The sequence below is a fragment of the Nylanderia fulva genome, unplaced genomic scaffold, assembly GCF_048542155.1.
Source record: "Nylanderia fulva isolate GAGA-0341 unplaced genomic scaffold, ASM4854215v1 Scaffold1, whole genome shotgun sequence".
Taxonomy (NCBI): domain Eukaryota; kingdom Metazoa; phylum Arthropoda; class Insecta; order Hymenoptera; family Formicidae; genus Nylanderia; species Nylanderia fulva.
The window spans coordinates 7,576,811-7,600,064 of record NW_028189192.1 but is presented as its reverse complement, the minus strand read 5'-3'; the positions used below and the strand labels follow the sequence as shown (position 1 = coordinate 7,600,064).

The 23,254-nt window shown below is 37.9% G+C and overlaps 1 protein-coding gene and 1 long non-coding RNA gene across 4 annotated transcripts in view; one reads left to right on the top strand and one right to left on the bottom strand.

Moving 5' to 3' along the window:
- The window catches only part of LOC114931064 (uncharacterized), a 169,565-nt gene that overhangs the window by 21,767 nt on the left and 124,544 nt on the right, over positions 1-23,254 (bottom strand). The gene's annotated exons all lie outside the window — the stretch shown is intronic.
- Positions 1-23,254, top strand: part of LOC114931062 (uncharacterized) — a 252,494-nt gene that overhangs the window by 123,404 nt on the left and 105,836 nt on the right. The gene's annotated exons all lie outside the window — the stretch shown is intronic.

The following is a 23,254-nucleotide window of genomic DNA, read 5'->3' as shown; positions in this document are numbered from 1 at the left end:
TCTTGAACGACGTTTTGTGCCCGGCGGGGAGACAATGACGATGACACGGACGAAGGCGATGAAGATGAGACGACGACGACGACGACGACGACGATAGTCGTTACGAATTCCGCCTTTTCGCGGCTACGACGAATTTCCACGAGAATATAGTCTCGCGGTTTTATACTTTCTCTCTCGCCCCCTTTCCGTCTAGCCGAAATTCGTCGCTAGATGTTCCGTTGTATCCTCAAGTTTTGAGATAGCGCGTATTTCCGTCTCCGCGCCAGCATCCGCCTGTCAATTTCACGCTATTTGCACATTCGCCGACAAGCGTGAAAATACGTTATCGCGCGTTATTCCTTCGTTTATTTCATGCACGTTTCCTTGTCAATCAGACTGGGGAATTTGCCTCGCGTGTGTTCGATACAAAAGAAATATTTTAATAAGATGAATTAGAATCAATTATAGCGAGGATCGAGAAATGTACATAAGAGAAAAGATATCTCTTTTTACGTGCATGGAAGGAGCTTTTATATCTATGCATTCTTCCCAAAAACAACGCAGATTCTTTTGGTAAAAAAAAGAGTACACGATGTGTGATATAACAAACTACAGTAGCGAACATTTTACGAGCCACATATTTGGGAAAGACGGAACAATTCCAATTTTTAGTTATCGTATATGTGGACTCTTACTTCGAGAAGCAGAATATTTCTACGCATCTCGGTATCTCCATCTAATATCATCCATTTTTCTCTTATCTCCTCCTTCCCTCTCTTTTTTTTCTGTTGCTCGTTTTCGTTCGCCTCTTCTCTGGCTGAATTTGTAGAGAGAATACCTCTTAGTGACCTTTTCCTGGATTAAGGTCACCTGAAAAGCAAATAGTTGTTACAGGAACGACAGAGAGGGAGAGAGCTAAAGAGAGAGGAGCTCCGAGTGGTCTCACGGATGGCGAACTTCCGGTATATACGTTCCTGGAAAACTATTATGCGCGAAGGTCCGTTGCATTCGAGAGAAACTTGGCGTACTAGAATGTACGAGCGAACACTGGACAAATTGTCCTACGATCCTCGCGATTCGCCAATGACGGTAAATCCTTCGTCGCACTCCGGAGAATGCATTCGATCGATACGATGCTCGATACGGATCAGTGGTTTCCAACCTTTTCCCAGAGATGCAGAACCTCCGGATGATAAATTATCTCGGAGCGCAAATCACTTTGTACATTATTATTAATATTTAAAATAATAAATCGAAAAGGTTCCGAGAGATATACATGTAAATACAAATTCAGGTACGAATAGAGCTTAATATAAAAGCCGGACATTATGCGCGACGAAATTATTTTTAAATCCCACTATACTTATTTTGTATAAGTTAAAATAAATATGGAAGAATTTTTAAAAATAATTTTTTTTTTGCATCTAATATCTGTGCCTGGCTCTTACTTTTCTTCAATTTGTATTTATAATTAATCCATCACACTGCTCTACATAAAGTACATACTTGTAAATGGTATTTCCCATTCTTTTAATTACAAGCGCGTGTTGTCTTCAAAGTATAATTATTCCAAGGAAAAAGAATGAAAAAGTTATAAATCACATTTAAATGAAAGAGAGGGAAATTGTAATGAATCATTAAAAAAAATTTCATTTACGTGATGAGAGTTGCATATATTCAGGATGAATGTTAATAGAATCAATTTTCGTCCGAATGAGTATATTTCTCGCAAACCGCCGTCGCATAAAAATAAGTTTTTTATCCGATTTTTAATTTAATAAAAATCATCGAGCTATCGCATTTAAACTTGGAGAACCGCAAGGAGGAAAATTATCGTCTGAGGTAATTTTTAAAAATATCCAACCGCTTTATAAATACATGCACATCTCGTAGAACGAAACTCGAGTAAATATGCGAACATATTGAGTAAAATAGATTTCCAATATTGAAGAAATGGGAAGAAATGTCGATTGCCGTAGACAGATCCGTCTGCACCGCAGACGTACAAGCAGATTTTCGCGAAGCGCATCTTGTAAAAATATATCTATATATATAATACCGACAGTAACACCGTCGAACTTCACCAATTTAGTCCTTGTCGTCGTCTTGATCGTTTCAATAATCAGCGAATCGGTTACGCGAACACACCCTTGTTCCACATTCGCGGATGCAAACACGCGCGATTTTCCGGAGTGATCCGACTTGAATCCGACCCGGTTCCGCCGATTTAGGTCAGAGCAGAGCCCTAGTGCGACCATTCTCTTGCAAACGAGGGGACAAAAAGCCACCCTCGCAACGAACAACGTTTCTCGGACGGACGTTGATTAGCTGGAAATTTATGCGCCCTCGAATCTCGCCGACACATCCGGTAGGGAGGTCGAATTCGCCGAGAGAGAAAATAGCGGGCTCTCGCGCGGTCGGGAAAGAATTTGATCGCCATAATAATCGTGGCGCACACAGGATTATCTGATCGAATTTTAACGCGACGCCTCGCGTGTGTGTGTGATTTCCTGGTCGACGACGAGGCGAATAAGCGACGACGGTTCCGTGGCGGAAGCGCTCGTAAATACTCGTATTCTTGTACGCGACCGTGTGTGCGTTACGTGAACGTGTGTTCGAGCGTGTTTCCGTTCAACTTAGCGAGACGAGGCGTCGCAGCCGACGACGACGACGACGACGACGTCGACAATCTCGAGCGACGAATTTACAGCGTATAAACACGTTGTCCTAGTTATCTCGCTCGTACTTTCGCACGGAGCCTCCTATCCTTTTATTACATTCCCCCTATCGCTTCCTCTCTTCTCCTTCTCTCGCTATTTGTCGCTTTTTTCTCCGTCGCCTCTGACGCCGCTGCCTTATCTTAATATTAGCAAATTTAAGCAAACGCGCACGCGAGCACGCATCTTTCGAAGCGTTTTACTCTCGAGCGTCATAAAGACCGTTCTTCGCGGAAGAAGGTTTCGCAGCTCACGCGAATATCTATCGATGAAATTAGGTGGACATTTCACGTCGTTTGAAATTCATGAAAAAGATTACGTAACTCTCTCTCTGACGAAATAAAAATATTAGTATTAGAATAAATGATTATATTTGTGTTTTTAATATTTAAATAAACGTATTGTATTTAAATGAAATCTGTATGCAAAATTTGGATACGTTCTGTAGAAATTCCGCGACTTTGGAAGCGTTATTTAAAATCTCAGAGAATTTCCATTTTCATACAATACTCTTCTAAATGTCTTTTATATTCCGTGAAATTCGCATTCTCGGAATTATATAATAGTATAATACCTTCTTTTTCACTTGGTTTAATTAAAAGAAAAATACTTTGCGATTCCTTTGACGTTTCGTCGTTTCGTATTTTTTTCTTGCATACATTTTTACGAATGCTGAATCTGTCGGAAGAGAGTCGGCGGTGTCAGTCGTATATAATCCGATAATGTCGAAAGATTTAAGATATTTCGTCTATAGTAAAGAAGGTCGGTTCGAGATTCAAGAGAATGGGAGGCGAGACCAAAGCGAATTATAATTGCGACGGGGGATTGATAATTATCGCGAGCGCAAATCGTCTTCGTCGTCGTCGTCGTCGTCGTCGTTTACGATTATGCCTGTTCTACACCTAAGGATAATCCTATATATTCGTGGCTCATTCGACTGCTTTATTCCGTCATACGTGGTATCGCTGACTTATCACAGAAAAAACAGTATCCTTGAGAGAATGCAAATATGCCTTGATTCAAGTATATTTTATCCTTATAGTAGCGCCAAATATAAATAATCATAGATAAAGGATAATTTATTCTTAAAACAAAGTGCAAAATATTCTTGGTTGAAGCTGAAATTTACTTATAAATATTGCAAGGACAAGTGACAAGTGTGCATCGGATATAAGCGGTACTTTCAAATATATATAATAATTCTTAGTTCAAATGTGACTAAGTTTGTTTTTTACCATAAGCGATTTTTAAAACAAGAATATATCTTAAGAATAAAATATACCTACTTTACACAAACTTATTTATTATTAAGGCAAATGAAAATTCGTGATTACAAAGAGCATTCTATGCTTAAATCAATCAAACAGCGTTCAAGAATAAAAATATACTTGAATCAAGGATTCCTTTTTTTCTGTGTATAAAATCAAAAATAATGTCAACACCAAACCTATAAAAAAATCAAATTGTTTCGGTTGATTAAAAACACAATTTCAGTGTGATCGTCTCTGCATTACTCACTCGGATTTGCGATTTTTAAAACAAGAATATATCTTAAGGATAAAATATACCTACTTTACACAAACTTATTTATTATTAAGGCAAATGAAAATTTGTGATTACAAAGAGCATTCTATGCTTAAATTAATCAAACAGCGTTCAAGAATAAAAATATACTTGAATTTCAAGGATTCCTTTTTTTCTGTGATAAAATAAAAAATAATGTGAACACCAAACCTATAAAAAAATCAAATTGTTTCGGTTGATTAAAAACACAATTTCAGTGTGATCGTCTCTGCATTACTCACTCGTCACGAGTATAGGATTATCCTCAGGTGTGGAATAGGCATTATGGCAGTTTCGTCCTACGGAATACGATTTCGCGATAAAACGGCTTGCGCGCCGCGGGCGACCTCCGCTCCGCATCATATAAAGGTATATGTACGAGTATACAATTAAGCGAATACCACGGGGTTAACATCCCCCTCCGTCTCTCCTAGCGCGAAAGGCTCTGTTTGTTAGTCGCGACGGGTCCCCGGCTTTGATCTCGCTAGGAACCAGAAAGCGGGATATGTTGTACGACGCGACGCGACGAACGGCGCATATCCCGTTAACGAGATCGTGCTCGCTAGAGCGACCCTTGCACCTCAAGTGCAACAAAGGTGAAAGAAGGGAGAACGAGAAGCAGGAGCTTGGGGACTCCCTTTTGGAGTCGGACGAACGCGGCTTGTCGCACGTTTCGCGTCACATTTCGAACTTTTCACCGTTTCCTCTTCCTTTCTCGCCACTTTTTCTTCCTTCCGCTTCTTCATCTTCTTCTTCTTAAGATCTTTTCGCCCCTCTCTTACTACCAGTTTTCCGCGTTTCTGACTTTCCCTCTCTTCTGCCATTCGCCAAAGTAGTTGTCAGATAAAATTCGCCGGCGAGCAAAGTCCCAGGAGCGCGAGGAGAATTCCGTGTAACCGCGGAGACGATAAGAAATGGATGCTGCGAAATTTCAGAATAGGAAAGACAAGAGAGAAATGTATTTTCACCCGTCTCTCCCCCTTTACTCTGTCGCTTCTTGCTCCTCGACTGATACATTTTTTATTCCCGTGGACGCTGTTTGCTTTTCTCTCGCGCGACGCCTACGCGATTCTCCCTCCGATCTCCTTGCGAGATAAATGCCTGTCTTCGTGACAGGCGCGCTTCTTTATTTATCCCTCCGATAGAAACTTGCCCCATCAAAAATTGCATCAAGATATGACACTGTATTTTGCGCTCTCGTGAGCATCATAACTGTCCAAGTTGAAGAAAATATTCTGGGTTTGTTCTCCCTGGAAAGACGAGAAAACCATCGAACGGAACAAAGTTTGCGCGCGCGCGTAACTTATTCTTCATATAAGTATACAATTTATTTATACTTTATTAATAAGTAAGCATTTATCGACGATTCAATTTTGTGGCATACGCCGCGGTATTTCGTGATTATATAGTGCGCATTAGAGAAAATGCAATATTACGATAATAAATCCAATCAAATTAATGTTTGCATTATGCTTTACATTATTGTGGTTTTGCGCTAATCACACGATGACGTTAACATAAACGCCATGTGTCATGCGCTTCTAATAGAAACGTAATATTACTCGCTAAATCATTGTGAATTATTAATTTGTTAATTTGTAATTATATATAGAAGAGCTGCACATTATTGACATTTAAATTTATAATTACAAGTTACAGATTATTTCTATGACATAGAAATAATATGACGCAAAATAGAAATAGAGAAAGAGAGATCAATATTATATGCAACTATTAGTATCTGCAAATGAATATCAATTGCAATATTGAATTACGGTTTTCCTTCAACCTTTTCATATTATTTGAAAGATGAGAAATTTTAGAAAATTATTCTTTCAACAAATAATTAATCCACACGTGCAACTTCATTTTATGATGACTGAAACTTAGCTTAATCTCAAATGTTAGCATTTGTTGTTAGATGATGGCAAGAGAGAGAGAGAGAGAAAAACACATGTGTTACGCAAAAATTACGGGACAAAATAAAATTGGTGAGAGTGACGAAACAGGAGCTTACGAAATACATACATATTTCAGATAAATTGAACACAGGCGACGGAGCCGTCATCATTCACTTATATCCGTCGCTGTCGTATACCAAGCAGCTGTCTGTGAACCCGGGTATCACAATTTTTGTGTTTCCTTTACGCCCCTCTTCGCGGCTCAAATGTAAGATAAAAAATGGGCGACAGATAGAACGGAGGAACGAGGGCGCACGAACCAGAAACATTTAATTCTGTTTGCGGCGAGCGTAGAATGACGACTGTGTGCTAGAATAGAAGATCGGAGACAAATGGTCTCGCATACTTAGCGAGCACTTGACTGTGACAAACTACCGTATATACACGAACACGTGCGACTGCGGCGGATAGAAAATCACACACGCACGTATAATGTACACGTACACAAACGTAACCGCACAAGGATATACTATATAACCATCGCGCGAGGCGGGTTGGCTCACTTTCGGCGAGCGTTTGCATTCGCAGGAATTCGGGAAACGGTTGCCCACTTTCCGGCTTTCTCTTCCCGCGCCTTCCTCTCTTTCTCCCCCGGGACCACCCGGTCTAAACTAGGCATCGCTGCGCGATCCTGCTTTCCGTATTTGCTCGTTGAAAACTTTTTTTTTTAGCTTCCTGAGAGAGGAACGCCCCGCTGGATACGTACTTACCCAAGAACTATGCGAATATAAGTCAACAGCGTGAGCTGTCTCGAGAGCTCCTTTTAAGCTGAACAATAAATACACTGCAAATTTTAGTATTGGATGTATTGTGTTAGGTACTCCCGTCGTACTCCTTTTCTTATAAATGTGAAAAGTTTTATTATTTTTCGTATTATTTATATTAAAATCTTCTCTCGATTATATTACACATTTTAAGTGGATTTTCTATAGAAAAATATTCGACGCTACGAATTTTTTGTTATTTCTGGTTAATAGAGGATAATTTTCTGTAGAGTTAGTTCGACCAGTGTTTTTATTCCTTCTAAATGCACGAATTTAAAAATCCTGACGTTCGTGGAAAATTTTTGCTGCCGAGAGAGATAGAGCAATTTATCATGTAATTCTTGAAAATGACTATAATCATATTACGTTTACCTTCATTGATTCTGTTGCTTCGAAAAAGTTAAAATTCAGATAGAGACGTAAGACTGCATTACATGCGATTATTATGTTTGCAATATCGAAACATATAATCATAAAGCGCGTTATTGTACTATTCAGTGGGGTGTAAAAATTATTATGTTTTTTTGTACGGCAGTAAAATGCCAGTTATATTCGATTTTGACAAGATTACGTATTGCGATAAATACCATTTACATATTTTTTTTACATCCAGCACAAAACTTTCGGATTATTGCTTTGCATTATATGACTCGGTCGTCCTTTATATCTCATATATGTCTTTTTTCTGGCCACTATATGCGTCGGCGTTAATAATTCTTCTCTTTGCACTGACTGGAGAATGCTTTTGTTTAGAGAATCGTGAACTCGTGGGTTTTATACAACACGTTTTTCAAAATTCGCGAGGAACAAACAGCAACGATTTTAAAAAGCGACAGAAATGTGTTTTCTCCGAGAGAACAAAACATAGAGATCATAGATAAAAAATAAAACTTTCAAATAGAAGTTGTTTCTGAAATAACTAAAAAAAAATAATTGATTTGATAATTTCAAAATTCTCTTTTACTTTTTTATTTTTTTTTATTGGAGTATTTTTTTTAAATGTGAAATTAAAATTGGAAAAAAGTACTTGCTCTGTGTCACTAAATAAAAATTTTTAGATGAAATAATATTTTTATAAAGAACAGAAAATATATCGAGGAAAACTATAGAAATCGCTGAAAGGAAGATACACAAGGAAAAAATATTGTACGAAGAAAAGATTTAAGATTTGTTAGATAATTTCAAATTGAAAAGCGTCAGCTACGAATATATAGACTGTCTAGAGAATATCTAATTTTTTCCGATTCTGTTTCCGTAAGGAAGAATCTAACGAACTGCGATCAGAAATGCGCGCAAAATCAAATGAAGGAATTTTTCTTGGCCGAGTTGTTTTCTTGGTTCTTTGGAGACGTGCCAGCGATCATTTGCCTTCTCTCTCTTTCTTTTCCTCTCTCCATTTCTCTACAAAAATACAATAATATTGCGGCGAAGAGTATTTGATCCAAAAATACAAGACAAAATAAAACCATTTCGCCGTTTAGTAAAGTGGCATTGTTTAAAAGTTTCAAATACTTAACATGGATATCGATGTTTTCATTTTATTCATTTATTTATCACGTCGCATTACCGGAAAATCTGATGAGAGCAACGATAAGTAAATAAGAAAATATTATTGAGGAGAGAGAAAAAGTTCTATACATGTAATGAGGAGCGTTAATTGCGCAAGGATACGGACAATGCAGGATACGAATACGAAGAGGCCGACTAATCGCGAACTCAAAAATTCCCGATAATTACCCTGCATTAAAACGGCAGCAAATTTGTCTCGGAAACTCCCGCTAATTATTATTGTATTTATCGCGCGGTTCGGAGTCAGACCCGGGACGAGTTTTTAATTTGCCCAGCCATGCGCGCATGCTTTCGCGCGCTGAATCGGGCCGCGCTTTTTATTTTCGCGCTCCTTGTGTGTCCCCTCTTTCTCTGTCTGTCTCGTTTTCTCTTTTCCGCGGCCTCTCCGGTGGTATTTTTTTTTAAACGCGCGCCCATTTAGCGAGAGAATTTGTCGGACGGGGAAATATCTCTTTTGTCCAGCGATGCGACAGGCGGTTCTCGATTATTTCGCCATCGAGTCGCACGCGCCGCGTCGCATCGCTCCGATATTTTGCGTCCACGAGGAAAATCGTGTCGTTCCGATCGCGAAAATTTCCGCATCGTGCCCTGATCCCTTTTTGTCAAAATATGTTTGTTTTTCCGAGCTATGAGATAGATCGGGAATTATATAAGGACGGTAAATTTCCGACGTGACCCGTTGGCCGATCGAGTGATTTTTATCCGCGCGTATTTTTGGACACGATTCGTCTGCGAAAATAATTTATAGTTGAATCACAAATTTACGAAAATTATTTGAAATATCTCTAACAAAGTTACAATTGAATTATTTTTTCGAAATTAAAAATATTTGGAGAACTACATTTTAATTACGTCTATGCATTTATGTCGCTGATAAATATCAGATAATTAATTATCATGTAACAAGCAATGTAACTTTTTATAAGAGTATATATTAATTGCACGATTGCTTATTTTAGCGATCTAGATGAATGAAATAAAAAATAAAGGATTAAGAAATATTGAAGAAATATCACCTTAGATTGAGATGTGCTCCTTGAAAATCGGGATTGAATAACGGGGCGAATTCTCCGATGCTACATCGATTTTCTAATTGTTTTAAGCCGTATAATATCTGTATTCACGCGCGCGATGCAACGTCCCCGCGGCTCTTCGTAACGCGATGAATTTGCATCGATCTTCCCGTCGGCGTTGCACGCCGGCTGCTGCGGCGCAGGAGAAGCGCAACACGCTGCTGCAACCTGCAACGCACGCACATCGGCGGCCAGGATCAATTCAAATTCGCATTATTGCCGAGAAGCCGGGTGCGCGATACACCGCCCGATCCGACACCTAATACCGGTAATTCCGGTTTATTAGGTTGAACCGCATTAGGTTTCCGGTTTATTAGGTCGATCCGGGATCCGTGTCCAACGACCGAGCATTACTCCGGGCGATCGTTCATGGTTACGATCCCGAGCCGTCTCCATGTTTAATCGAATAATTCTGATCGGCTTTGTTTCCTGACCACGTCACCGCGGGAAATGACGCGCGAAATTATATATTTAAGATGCGCGGGAATCTCTTATCTTCATAATCATTCTATCTAGTTTTGTTCCGATCGAACGTAGAATGATGTAGGAAATAATAAGAAGTTGTACTTGTAATTTATCGAAGGATTTTGAAGACACAACATTTATTTGTATATTAAATGATTATTTCGATCATTTTCAGTATTTTTTATCATTATTATATCGATCATTTTTAAATACCTTAAGAATCGTGGTGATTCTATTCTAAGGACTACCTTGTACACATCAAGAAATTATGTGACTGTAAAAGTCATAAAAAGATAATTTGTGTCTACATTAACATTAGGCAAATAAGATATAGAATAATATAAAATTCAACACATTACGTTTGTATCCGAGAGATACGAATTGTTTAATAATTCTATAAGTTTATAGGAGAATTGATGCATGCGCATGTGCTACTGTGTGAAATTCCTCTCCAGGTTTATCCGACAAGATTCGTGATAAAACTGTCAAATTAATAGCGCTGTATATCACAATATCTTACTGGCGGATATATTATAATTATAGTTATCGATATGCATAATTTGCGCAACAAATATAGACAGTAATGATTAGTCTTTTGCATTCAAAAGTCAAGCTAATTAATCTACATTGTTCAAATAACAATTCTATATATATATATGTATATTCTATAAGGCTTGTGTCATTTATCCGTCCAACAAGATTGTCATTGATTCGATTAGGGCTTATGTTCCTGACGAGGAATTGAATAAACCCTATCACATTAATATGCCTGCGAATGACATATTGCGCAGAATATGGGCCGTGGATGACGTAATTGATGTTATATAATATCGATAATCAAGGGAAAGCTTAATTTCACTAACGAAATAACCGTAATGTTTCGAAAATATGATTTATTACTAATTTAAACTCTTGGATAATAAATTAATCTTTCAGAAGAAAGCAACATTTTATCATCTAATTAAATCACTCTAGTTTTGTAATTAGATCGGAAAAACACTTGAATTTTGATTGTTTCTTTATTCAGAGATCTCTCGAATTTGATTGACAGAATTAATATATTAAAATTATTATAATTACATTATACCGTATAGTACGTGTGTGTATACATATACATATAAAACACATATACGTAATATATAAATGTAAGAGGACATGTTATGTTTTCAACCATTAAATTCGCATTTAGAGATAAACAAAATCTTGTCAAAACTTATATTTATTTTAATAGATCCACGTATATGTATATTAAATTGAATTATTTATTATATCGAAATGTTTTTATATCGAATCGTTGACATAATAATATAGAATATAGACATCGAATATTCAATAGCGTTGTACATTTTATTGAAAATTTTCTCCCATAATTCAATAATGTGGCAGTATATCTTTTTATTTTGCGATTATCGTTCCATTACAATGTTATCGGTCTATTATGGATCCATGGATAAGGCATTAAAATGATTATCTGGATCTATCGATCGGCGGCTTGTTAGTTGGCTGTTTCTCCGACGAAGGCCGATGGCTGGATGGAAAGTAATTTCTTGGCCAATAAATGACAACGGGGAAAAGGGACGCGGTTGAAGGGAAAAAAGAAACGAGGGAAAGAAAAACCGCGTGCGAAACAAGGAGACCCTTTTTTTAACCCTTAATCTTTTTCCTCGGCGTCAAAGATTTTTCCAGTGAAAGATCGGTTGTCATTTATCATCGTATTAGAACAAGAAAATATTTGAAAATATAGGCAACGGTATAAAAGCGAATGTAAAATACGTGACACTTCTCGAAGATACTTTACGCATCTTGAAGGAATCTCCTCGAGTGTGATCGCGGTTCTTTTTGTATACAATAATAACCAAACAATAAATTAGAGAGCGATTAAAATCTCTTCTCTCTTCCAGCACTGCTAACCGCGATATTTAGGATTAGAAAGAGGGACTTTTTGACGACTCTCTTCCGCTTTACGAGGCAGTGTCTCGAAGACAGACTCGCGATTAGATTTGTTTTCTCAGCCGCGAGTAGAGTTATATATGTTCAGCGCTAAATTTACGAATCGTCGACGCGACTCGCGTCCTCTCCTTTTAGGTTCTCTCGGTTGTCACCGTTGTGTCATTGCGTTTTATCCGGACACTCGGTAATTTTGGCAGCCGGTAACAATAACGACGAGTTGCTGCACTCGCTCTCGGACACGTCGCGCAGTCCATTTTAGATTCCCAGACGTGTGTTCACTCGCTTTCTTTTTGCGTCTCTTCTTCCCTTTTCGCTTTTTTCTTTTCCTTTACCTTGCCTTGCTTTCTTGTTGCTTAGAAAGCACGCGCTCGATGTTTTTACTATCAAACACGTGCGTTATATCGTGTACACACGGATTATTCTGATATTACGGACATCGCGAGTATAGAGTTCACACTTATCCATTTAAACTCCTATATATAATGCACACATATATATGTATATATATAATTTTATATATATTTTAAAAAAATTAATTTTTAATTAATGCGTAACATAATTTTTAATTAAATATGTTGGCATCTTAATTTATCCTTTTTTTCTTCCTGTAAATGCAAACAAAGTACAATATGTGTCGATATATGTTTATTCGTCATGTTCTACGATATTTCCGGCCTCGTCAGCAACAATACGATGCCACATCCTCAAACGTTGGAGCTCGTTTTAGATTCCGGGCTCTTCTTTTTGCGCCCATTCTCGTCTCGTATTTAAGCCGGTCTTGTTAGTTGTGCTTTTACACTTCTAGATACAAGAAGAGAGTGTGCGACAGCCGCGACGCGACGCGCGCGTTTTCGTTGGTTGCGATGACATTTGTTTTTAATTGACGCATACCATTAGATTTGCCAAGTTTATATTATCACATTATTGCGTATTTATAAACCACGTAATCTAATTTTTTTTTTTTTTTTTCAAACATAAAGCAAGCGAAATCGATGTTTCGCAATATCAGGAATTGTACGTCGTGTTTAGTGAAAAAATATCGATCAAACGAGGCCATAGGCAAACTCATATTTCACAATTTCCATGTTCATCGATTCTACATTGTACACACGTGCAAGATAGGTCTATACACGTGTGCAGTAAAAAGTAGTAGAGAGATACATCGTATAATTACTCCTCGACATATGGTTCGATTTATCACGACGTGTAATCCAATTTATCCTCCATAACATACGTTTAATCAAGATAGTATATTTCTCTTTGTCACACGACTGGGAGAGATAACGAACGTCTCCGACTCCCATGTCCGCCCCTAGTGTGTTCCACGGTGGTCTTTTTCAGAACGGAACCGTGACGAGCAGAGACACACTTAACTGTAGAACAGAGACGCGCGTCTATGGACGGCTATTATTAGTCTTAATAGACCATGTGTTACAAGTGGAAATGCTTGTTGGATCGACTCCTTTACTCGCGAGTCTGCGTCGCCGTAAGAAGAACAACGAGGGCAAAGGAAGGAATATAAGCTTCGAAGGGTGTCGTGCGCGGTCTTCAGCGAGTTCTCGTTAATCCTACGCGACAGTCGCGCGGCGGATTTACATTTGTAAATGAATTACATTTGTAATTCAAGAAAGAAAGTCCATGTTTCTTTCGTTTTTCTTGTAGTTTTTATTTTCGCATTGTTATGCATCAATAAAGTTAAAAGGAGGATTAATTTCGTTATTAATGAAAATCTCTTTGTGTCCCTAGTATCTTATTTACAATCGAGTAAAACGCGCATTTTGATAGAAAAATTAAAATCAAGTATCAATTTTTTTTTTTTTTTTTTTTGGATAGTTTACAAAACGCTGTCTGTAAATAATAATGTTTCAATTACTTTCAAATTTAATATGCAATTTTATTTGGTACGAAAAAATCTCGACAAGATCTTCCGGCGATCGATCCTCATCATTTCCCTTTAATCTTTTCGTCATTTCGTAATCTCATTGCGTATATCGGATAATAAGAAAATAATTAAAATCCGCTAACCTTGATGAAGACAGAAAAGAGTAGGGGCGTATAAAAGTGAGAAAAAAGATACAGCTTGTGACGAAATTAAAAAAGTCTAGCGAACTAAATAAGCACGCATAAGGGTATCTGGGATCGGAACAAACGATCAGGAAATGAAAGAAGCAAAACGGAGATTGAAAAAAGGGTGACTGCATCGCCGATAGCGCTTTTGCAAATTCTTTATCGAGCTTCTTCTTTCCTTTTTCATCAGGCATTCTTATCTTCTTTACATTCCTGACTTCACTCTCCCTAAGCATTTGACATCCCGATATTGCGCGCGATATTGTGCCCGAAAAGAGGAATATCGTTCTTATTTTCTTTTATGATATGATACATGATAATAATTGCTCGAGGACTCAATGTATCACAATTTACGTCATCGGTTATATCAATGAGAACAAGAGCGTATGCAATTTACGCGATAGACAAGCATTGTTTAATTATAGCGTATACATAAAATTTTCGAATATTAATTATAATTAATATGTTGCCTCCATTGTTGGAAAGATGATAATCACATAATTATGAATCGTAACATTATACGTATATTTATATTTTTATTGAAAAGAAGAGATATACGTGCAAAAAATTACACTCTTTTTTTCATCTATAGCTTATCCATAAAATCCGTATATTCGCGGAGGAGAATAGCCTAAGATTTTACGAGCGAGAGTTAGAAGTCGATTTCTCCGTTAAGCCTCGACAAATTGAACCGAACGTGACAGGACGCGGGGAGAAATTTCATCCCTTTCCCTTTCGCGCAATTCGAATTTCAACCCCTCGCCAACCATGCGTTGGCCGCGTCGTTTTCGTCGCTTAAGTGCTCGGCTCGTAAACGCACCGCCGGGCGCACAGGGGAGTTGACATCCGGCATTATCGTCCCATGATTTACGCATTCCGCGACTGTATTTCACCGTTCGCATCTCTTTTCGTCCAAATTTATTATTGCGCGCGCGCGCGCAAGAGCGAAAGGGATAGTATCCCGCTTTAATACGGGCATTTCGCCATCGTCGTTCGGTCTCTCTTTTATCCTTCCGCATCCCCCTACCTCCCCCCCGTCGTTTCCTTTTCCAGCATTTCTCCGTTTACCGCCTAACCACGAGTGGAACGAGCCGCTCGGCGCGGATTACAACGTGTAAAAGGGAGACATCGGGAGGAGTAACGGGATACCGAGGCTCGCTCCCGAGAACTCGACGGGCGATAAATAATCAGATTAATGAAAAATATTTCCTGCCGCGCGCGAATAGGAGGGGAAAAGGGCGGGAAAGAGGAGAGGTGTCCGCGCTCGAGTGCACTTACGTATATAACACCCGTTCGTTATCTTGTGTGCGTGCGCGAGCGAGATGAGGGAGTATGAGGGAGTTTAAAGCCCGGGTTGAGTTTATTTGGAGAAGCGTTACGTGGTGTAATTTCGTCGGGAAATTGCCAAGTGGGGCTCGACATCGGAAGGAATTTAAGAAATATAAGGCGGAATGGATATTTTTTCTATATACGCGCAATTTTTTTTTTTTTTTTTTTTTTTTTGTTTTGTGATGATTTTGCGTCATAAGTTATAAAAAGGAAATATGTGTGACAGATCACAAACATTTTGCTGGAATCTAAAAATACAATTTAATGAAACCTTTGTACGTTTATTTCAATATATGATGCAAAACGGTTCACAGATTTTATTATATTTTATTATATTTTGTACATTTTTATTATAGAGAGAGGAATCAGTTAAATAAAATAATTTGTGACGTTAAAATTGATCAAGTAAAATTGTCAATTAATTAATAAAGTAACAAAGTTCAAATAACAGAATCTGTATCTTTATTTCATAATAAAGATAGATCTCTCGGATTTTAGGTCGTTAAATATTTTGGTCGCATTAAAATTAATAGCCTTAAATGGATAAGAGATGTTACATCGAATTGAAGAATGATTTATAAGTTTATGTCTTTATACGTCTTCTAATTAGGACAAAGAATGGACACTTTTCGTGACACAGTTGTGTCATCCTTACAGTCATCTGAAATAAATTTCCTAAAGTAAATGCGATAGAGAGAGAGAGAGAGAGATAGCAGAGGTGTTGTTACGAGTTAAAAATATCGTAGAAGTTCTAGTACATCTCGTATTTTATGATGGAGAACGAGTCGCTTTTACGCTCGTGCCATAATTCCGTCGCGTTAAAATAAATATAACAAGAGAATATTTCTGTTACCATCGTGACTGCTGTATTTTAGCAATTACTACAAGCAAGGAAAGTTAATGTCGGTTTCCTGCCGCTTTTTTCGCTATTTTAACATAGATTTCTCTAATTTGCAAAATAATGGTAATAATCCACGCGTTTTAACTCTTATTACATATTAATACAATTTTTTAACTCCTACACAAAAAGATACATTTTTTCATTACATTTTAATTTTAAATAAAACGATATATATTTTAAACCGTACAGAAACGAAACTGGAGAAAAAAAAATGATTTTAATTAATTGAAATGGAAAAAGGAAGGAAGGGGAAATCTCTGATCTTCTCCTGTCAAGTCTGAAAATTATTTCTTTCGTCGCCGAGTTAAAAAACGCAAATTGTAATCATCGTACATGAATCGTACAACTTGTCGACGTAGTAACAAACACTTGCACGATATGCATATTCCGTGCCTTTGTCGGGCAAAAGTTTTTAATTAATCGTCTGTAACCGAAGTTTTTGATTGCACTAACAGAGGCGCGGCCGGGAGCCGAAGTGAATGAACGTTCATTCGATGCATTTGAATAATACCCTCGCACCGATTTCACATAGTATTTTCTGCAGTATCGGCGCAATTCGCCGTCGCAATACTCGTGATTTATAAATTCCGCCCGTCGGAATATATGCACCGATTGTTATATAACGACTAGCTAGTTTAAGCGCCCGATCGTTACCAAATCGTATATACGAGCGTCGATTTTTCCGCAATGGGTGCAAGTGTTAGTTTGAATAATTACGAAGTAACAAAGAGCTTCTCGCGCTAAGGAAATGAAATACGGTACACGTAATTAAAAGGATACACGATGGTTTCATGGGTGAAAAGCGCGGTCCCTCCCTGATTTTTGCACGATTCTATCGCGAATAAACACATTCGTGTAATTGAAATTTGAATTTTCACCGAGATTGTACTGCTTTTCCACTCGCTCTGCGCGATATAGATATTACATAAATATATTTTTTTAACCCAGGAACGCGCACTTTTCATTCGTAACGACATCACGGGCTGTCGACCGGGTGCATCTCTTATTTGCATCATTACACCCGCATACGTATCTCGCGGAAGTGCATCGCACGATATCGTAAAGATCGCGGCGTATGTATACATATTTCCGCCTCTCACGTTTTCCTCCTCGCTCGACCGTAACGAACGACGAGCGAATCTAAACCACGTACATTCTTGTCAGCCAAGCCTCTCCCTCGTTAGAAAGTCCGAGAAGATGGCGCTTATGCACGGAGCTGGAAAATCGGGAAAAGCTTTGCCGAGGTCAAGCGGAATGGATTGCGTCCGCTGACCAACTGCGCCGACATAGCGCGCTCGTAAATGGTGGACGAGTGATTAGTTTTTGTAACAAGCTCGCGCGGCGAATGAATTTCATTCTCCACTTCGGCTGCTTTAGTAGTTATCACACGCGGAAGCAACGAAATGTGTATTGCATGTAATTTTTTTAAGTATACTCTCACATATTTCAGACCATTTCGTAATATGGGATGATCAGAGGCGACATGAATACTATCGAAATTCCTACGTACGTATAATTAATGAATTTTCGATCTTTGATGAAACGAGCTTTTAATGAAAATTATTATGTACGTAAGACTCGAAATGATGATGAGAGGGAAAAAATGTTTTCTAGTAAAGGAGTTCGTTATTCAGAATATTCATTTGTTTGCAGGATTTATACAGGGGTGAAAATCATCACTACCCTCTTTTAGTCCGTTAAAGAGGCCGTTCAACCCTCGTTTTGTTCTTGGTATCTCTTACACAGGTCTTAAATTCACGTTAAATTTCGTTAAGCTCCACCCGAACGAGCACTCGACCTGCTATTCAATATTTCAGTGCAATTAGGTGGCAATACGCCTCCGCCGTACGATGAATTATTCAGGAAAACTCCGGAGTGAAAATAAACCGACAGTCCGGCGGGGGTTAGGTTCCGAGGGGCCCGTAGTAAAGGATCATCCATTACTTAGCGCGCGTTAACGCACTTTGCCTGTAAAACGCATCGCGCGCAAGCTCGTCATCGTTGACGTTAATCGAGATCGAACTAGGGTCACAGTGCGGTCCCCTTAGGAATATATAACGAGTTCCCAGCGAAATATGCCCACCTGCGTTATTAATCGGCCATCCGGCGAGACACAAGTTTGAATGTACCTCGTCGTGTCGCAGCTTCTCTCACATCGAGACAAGATTAAAACTTGGCGGAAATTTTAATAAGACGATACAGTTGCAAGAATCAACACGCCTTCGCTCCCTCTTTCTCTCTTTTCTTATAATAATAAAATCTACAAAAAGAGATGTCATGTAATAGATTCAGATATTTTAATATATGAGGGTCGTTTATAAAGTTCGTATCTTTGCTTATAGAGAAAGAATAAAGTGGTTGAAACTATATGTACATTTTTGGGGTTTTTTTTCTATATATAAATCCTATAAAGTTTTACATTTTTTTCCCAGCGATGCAAGAGCTGTCAGACACAATTACTGTTGTAAAAATCGATATTGTATTTAAAAAAAAAATAATATTAAAATTGTATTAAAAATTAATTGAATTTATAGAAGAAATTAATAAAATTTATTATATATATATATATATAATTATATAATTTTTTAATAAATTTTATTTGAATTTTTAATAAAATTTTAATATTTTTTTAAAAAGACAATATGTTGGTTTTTACAGTAACTGTATCTGACAGATTTTGCATCGCTGGGAAAAAAATGTGTAATTTTGCGGAATTTATATATAGAAAAAAACTGATAAATATGCACAGTTTCAACCATTTTATTCTTTTCTTTAAAGATACGAACTTTATGATATACATGTATACAGCAGCAAGTTTTGATATTTAATACTTAAAGAAAAATGAAAAGAGATTTTAAATCTGGTCAGACGAAGTGATCTTTGCCGAGCTCTTGACCACTTACTGTGTGGTTTAACTTTCAAACTCTCGGGCTTCACATTCTTGACTATGAAGTTAAATTTCATCATCAAGCGACTGCGCAGGAGTCTTGCAGTAGTAGAGATCAGTCTCCCGCGAGACGTGCAGCGCGGCGGACGCATGAGACGCGCGAGTTTAATGGAAGCGCAGGTATTGTGATCGAAAGATTCTTGAGTTTAGAAAATTCCAAGTATTTTGTAGTTTGCATTTTCTCTCTTTGTTGAAGATTTAAATATTAAATTTTTATGCATCACACAATTAATTAATATATATTTGTATGCATTGCAATAATAATTCTTATACATGCATTTTTAATAATTTCGTATCAAAGAATGAATATAATATGACTTCTCGTCGCGCGCATAATTATATTCGATAAACGAAATGAGAAAGATATATAAAGTTCGAACCTTTATAAGAAATATTTATAAGGAAAAGAATAAAGTAGTTGAAATCATGCACATTTTATATTGATCTGTTTCTATATATAAATCTTAAAAAAAATTGATTAAAAATTATGCTTATAGGTATACATGTATGTCAAAAGACACAAATAAATTTTGTCCAATTCAACTTTAATCAGCTTTGACATAATTGTAATCCTTTCGAAAGATCGTTCGTAGGATCCGTCGTGCTAGGGTCATGAAACTAAACGAATATAAATCATAGTACGAATGCATTTCGCGGCGAGACGTGATATAGTGTATTCATTATGAGGGCGCAATTAATCACGAATATTTCGCGCTAAAAAAAAAGAAAGCAGCATGAACATCACGCGCAGCAGCATTCACGCGCCACTCAACGGGAATAAATATATTCTGTCCACCCGGGCAACACACAACTTTCCTCTCATCATTCTTGTCGACAGGAGGGGAGGAAAGTGGGAAGGGGAGTAGCGAAGAGAGAGGCACTGACGTAGTAGTCCTCGCGATCTATCACTTAACGCGAAGCAGGACCGGCGCGGCGGCGTCGTGCTCGTCTTTTTATCCCCGCGGGACTTTCACAATCGGGGGATCCTTCTTTCCATCCCACTCCCTTTTTTTTATCCTCGTCACTACCGCAAACTGATGTATGGCTCGTGATTGGAGTGATTGTACACACATATACTGCAGACGCAGATATATTATATATATATATATATATATGTAACAGAGAAGACAAAGAGAATTCTCAATGTCTCGTGAGGGAGAATGGCCGATGCGACGTCCCATGAGAAAAACATTGTGTGAGAGTGATTCGGTGACGCGTAAGCACGCACTGCCCTACGTTTTCCATCTTCACCCCGACTCGATCCGCCTCACGATATATCAATTCCATCGAATGCTTAAATCGGAAAAGGGAGATACAATATGCGGCCTCGCGATAGGAACGTACGAGGAGAATTCTCGATGGAGCGAAAAAAAGGGACAAGAAAACAGGCTGGAAACGACGAGCACGACGTATTAGCTGTCTCGATTGTATGTACATATGTACAACGAGATAGCAAAGAAATCAATTATTGATTTTTTTTTTTAAATAAAAGATAACTTGGTTTATATAAGGAAAAAATATTTTCCTACTCAGCTCGTCGTCAATTTTGGAAAATGCCTGTGTGATATACGCGTGCATCGGGTTGTTTGATCCTACCCGACATCAGACGCTGTACAGAGATCCCTTTCCGTGTTTATAGCGATTACAGCAATTAAACGCATTCGTTCGACCGTGCGATGTTCATCGAAACGTTCCCTTTCGTGCCTATAAAATCTGATTTCGCTTTATATATTCCGCGCGTTCGTTTCGTTTCCGATCGGTATATATATATATATATATATGTATATATTACACTTCCGTTCTGATATATGTACATATATATATTTTTTTATCAGAACGCTTTATGCGGACGGCAAAATCCGCCGTCGTTCTTTACGTATGAACGGTCACGTAGGCGGACGGCTCGGCATAATTACACGCTTTAATTGTTTAATTAATCCTGACGACGTTTTCGGTGTTTTATCTAGATGCTCGTTAGCCGAACCAAGCACCATCCTCGTAACATGCGAGAGTGCGTATATATATTTATATACATATATATATATGTATACTAATATATATATATATATATATATATATATATATATATATATATGTATTATACAAGCCAGAATAGCAGCGCATACACGAGCTATATGTAAATTGTCGAGAGCGGTACGTAATCTTGCAGAAAGCATTAATAAATTTGTTGTTCTCTCCAAACTAGATTTGTTTACAGCGCTAGATGTTTTTTTTACTTTCTTTTTTTTTCCGCGTCTGTCCGTTTATTTATACCGTATACGTGACGCGCGAGCAGAACTCTCGTAAAACAAACAAGATGAAAAATGTTATACCATCGACTTTGCGTGGCTTTTAAATGCGAAAGAAATCGGTTAATATTTTTGCTGAAAATATTAGAGACGAAAAAAATAATATTCTAATTATTCTCTTCGTAGGAGTGTATAAAATATCATAATACTCATATGTCGCAGTTTATTGCACGGGAGGAAAAAAAGAATCTTCTTTTCACTTCGTTTCATTGTATATAATAATAATATTAATAAATAGAAAGATCGAGTTAAACGTTTTACTCTCGATTTCCGCGATTGTTTAAATCTCTCTAAAAAAAATAATAATAATAATAGTCCAGCGAGATGTTTCGCGAACAGCAGAGGTAGAATTTAGGAACGTAAAGCAAATGCTAAGTAAACGCGCGGCGCTTTTGTCCAATAATTCGCCTCTGTCTCCCCGGACGCATTAACGGGGACGAGAAGCCGAAGAAATTGAGATTACCTATATGCGCTTTGCTTTTCTCTCCCATTCCGCGCATTTCTCCAGCGGGCGACGCTTTATTACGGACGCAGCAGCTATATAATTATCGTAATTATGATAATCGCAATAATAATCGGCCACCACTGTGTCGTGCACTACGTGCCAGCTAAAGTTAACGTTATATCCCTGCCGCGGAGCATTTCGAGAGAGTAAAACTCACGCCGACACTAATGGCTCGATCGATGGATCCTGGAGAAAACGCGACGCTTTTGCGACAGGAAAAATCAATTCGCGAGATAGATCGTGAAACTTTAGTTAAATCGTATTTCGATCGATCGCATCTTCGCGTACGTATATTTACAGCTGTAACATCATTAATTTATATCGACATAATAAGAAGAAAAATAATGTGCCTTCAAGGAAGTAGCTATTTCTTTTTGTTCCCATAAATGTGTTGTATGTGATCAATGTCCATCTTAATTCTTTGCGTTCGCTTTTTTTCGAGATTTTCTTCCTTTCTCTCCTCTGTTAAATTCTGCCTAGCTATATCGCGAGGCATATTGTAATGGAGTTTTTAGTCTTCTCGATCTTTTTAATTTTTTTACATCAAACATCTTGGCAGTTAAGAAATTGGTTTAAGCGAAGAATTTACCTTAGGCTATTTTAACAAGCAAAGCGCCGTGGAAAGTCAATCAAAAATTTCTCTCTCAGAGGGAAACTTTTTATAAAAATACATTACAAGCATTATCCGTACGCGTATATTATCCGAGCATAATATAGAGGGTTTATATAGAAAATTGAAGCTTATATAAATCCTGTAAAACGCGCGCGCGCGCGCGACTTCTCTCGCTGTCGCATTATTCGCAATTTAGAGCGTGCCAAGTTTCACGTGATTCCATTTATAAGTTCATATTATTCATTAGGAAAAGCAAGATACATAGCCATTAATGACTTTATCACCGCACGCGGGAGGAACAGTATTTCCGACGCGCGACGGGCGAGCATCGTGAGATTTAATCGGGAAGGTATTTTATGGTCCACACTGTCGACCAGCGGCGTGAAAAATGATTACGTTATATTACTTTCTGAGATTTATATATCCTACCGAAAACGAGAGAGAGAGAGAGAGAGGGAGATTTTTGTGTCACGCCAGTGTCCCGGAGATTATTCTAATAAAATAATTTTTTTCATTTTTTTTGAAACATATGTATATATTTT